General features: G+C 62.2%; 1 long non-coding RNA gene across 1 annotated transcript in view; it reads left to right on the forward strand.

Annotated features, from left to right (window-relative positions):
• Positions 1–2,255, forward strand: part of LOC140396023 (uncharacterized) — a 7,183-nt gene extending 4,928 nt beyond the window's left edge. The window contains exon 4 of the long non-coding RNA XR_011936430.1: positions 1,537–2,255. This is a non-coding gene — a long non-coding RNA (uncharacterized lncRNA). The remainder of the gene's footprint in view (positions 1–1,536) is intronic.
• Positions 2,256–2,466: the final 211 nt, after the last annotated feature.

The following is a 2,466-nucleotide window of genomic DNA, read 5'->3' on the forward strand; positions in this document are numbered from 1 at the left end:
GGGAAAGGACAGTGTATCTAACACACTGTGACACTGTCCCAGAGGGGGAAAGGACAGTGTATCTAGCACACTGTGACACTGTCCCAGAGGGGGAAAGGACAGTGTATCTAACACACTGTGACACATGGTCCCAGAGGGGGAAAGGACAGTGTATCTAACACACTGTGACACCCGGTCCCAGAGGGGGAAAGGACAGTGTATCTAACACACTGTGACACTGTCCCAGAGGGGGAAAGGACAGTGTATCTAACACACTGTGACACTGTCCCAGAGGGGGAAAGGACAGTGTATCTAACACACTGTGACACCCGGTTCCAGAGGGGGAAAGGACAGTGCATCTAACACACTGTGACACCCGGTCCCAGAGGGGGAAAGGACAGTGTATCTAGCACACTGTGACACTGTCCCAGAGGGGGAAAGGACAGTGTATCTAACACACTGTGACACACGGTCCCAGAGGGGGAAAGGACAGTGTATCTAACACACTGCGACACTGTCCCAGAGGGGGAAAGGACAGTGTATCTAACACACTGTGACACTGTCCCAGAGGCGAAAGGACAGTGTATCTAACACACTGTGACACTGTCCCAGAGGGGGAAAGGTCAGAGTATCTAACACACTGTGACACTGTCCCAGAGGGGGAAAGGACAGTGTATCTAACACACTGTGACACTGTCCCAGAGGGGGAAAGGACAGTGTATAGAACACACTGTGACACTGTCCCAGAGGGGGAAAGGACAGAGTGTCTTCACACAATCGCTGATTATTTTAAGGCTGTACAAACTTATTCACTCCCTCCCTCCCTCGCCCTCTCCCTCCCTCCCTCCTTCCCTCCCTCCCTCCCTCACCCTCTCGCTCCTTCGCTCTCGCCCCCTCTCTGCCTCGCCCCCTCTCTGCCTCGCCCCCTCTCTGCCTCGCCCCCTCTCTGCCTCGCCCCCTCTCTGCCTCGCCCCCTCTCTGCCTCGCCCCCTCTCTGCCTCGCCCCCTCTCTGCCTCGCCCCCTCTCTGCCTCGCCCCCTCTCTGCCTCGCCCCCTCTCTGCCTCGCCCCCTCTCTGCCTCGCCCCCTCTCTGCCTCGCCCCCTCTCTGCCTCGCCCCCTCTCTCCCTCGCCCCCTCTCTGCCCTCGCCCCCTCTCTGCCCTCGCCCCCTCTCTGCCCTCGCCCCCTCTCTGCCCTCGCCCCCTCTCTGCCCTCGCCCCCTCTCTGCCCTCGCCCCCTCTCTGCCCTCGCCCCCTCTCTGCCCTCGCCCCCTCTCTGCCCTCGCCCCCTCTCTGCCCTCGCCCCCCTCTCTGCCCTCGCCCCCTCTCTGCCCTCGCCCCCCTCTCTGCCCTCGCCCCCTCTCTGCCCTCGCCCCCTCTCTGCCCTCGCCCCCTCTCTGCCCTCGCCCCCTCTCTGCCCTCGCCCCCTCTCTGCCCTCGCCCCCTCTCTGCCCTCGCCCCCTCTCTGCCCTCGCCCCCTCTCTGCCCTCGCCCCCTCTCTGCCCTCGCCCCCTCTCTGCCCTCGCCCCCTCTCTGCCCTCCCCGCTCTCTCTCCACAGGTCCTGACGGCCGCCGGGAGCAGCAGCAGTATCGACGTATTCACGAATTTTGGTTACAGAGCATTCTCTCTGCACTTCTCGTGAAAGACCTCAGACGCCAGTCTCCTCCTTCCCCTCCCGCCTCCTTCCCCTCCCGCCTCCTTCCCCTCCCGCCTCCTTCCCCTCCCGCCTCCTTCCCCTCCCGCCTCCTTCCCCTCCCGCCTCCTTCCCCTCCCGCCTCCTTCCCCTCCCGCCTCCTTCCCCTCCCGCCTCCTTCCCCTCCCGCCTCCACATGGCTTCAGCCCGCCCCCCAAGCTACACGCTCCTTCACTCATCACTGCGGCGTTCTGAGGCTTCCTGGAGCTGAGCCTCGGCCTCTCTGACAGGTCGACCAAGCCTCGGCCTAGCCGGACACAGCAGGGCCTTTTCCGCCTCCTCCCTGTCTTCCTCCTGGGAAACGGGCAGGCGGGAGGCGGCGGGGGTCGCTGACCTTTCACTCCTGGACGTGGGGCTCCGGGCACGGTCTTCACCCTTAATCCAGCCCCGATCGCCAAATCTAGGCCAAGGATGAAGCCTGGCCTGGTCGTTCCCGACGCCTCGGGAGGAAGACCCACTTGAGAGAAAGGGGATCTCATTTCAAGAAAACATATGGCGTTCCCCAAGGATCCTGGCTTCTGGCGAGCGACAGTTTTATTTTGTTTCTCCGTGTAATTCGGGAATAAATCACCCGATTTTCCAAATCCTCGTGTGGCCATGTTTCTCCGCGTCACAAAGATAACAAATAGCCGCTTTGTCCGGTGGGAGGTGGGTGGGGGGTCGCGTTGGTTGCCAGTATGGGCATAGCAAGAGGTTTAAGGCCCCCCCCCCAATACCCCCTCCCCGTCATGGGCTGCCACCAGACGTCCTGGGCCAGGAGTTCCAACCTTTCTTCGGATGTCGCAATTGAACTCT

Source organism: Scyliorhinus torazame, chromosome 19, assembly GCF_047496885.1.
Source record: "Scyliorhinus torazame isolate Kashiwa2021f chromosome 19, sScyTor2.1, whole genome shotgun sequence".
NCBI lineage: Eukaryota > Metazoa > Chordata > Chondrichthyes > Carcharhiniformes > Scyliorhinidae > Scyliorhinus > Scyliorhinus torazame.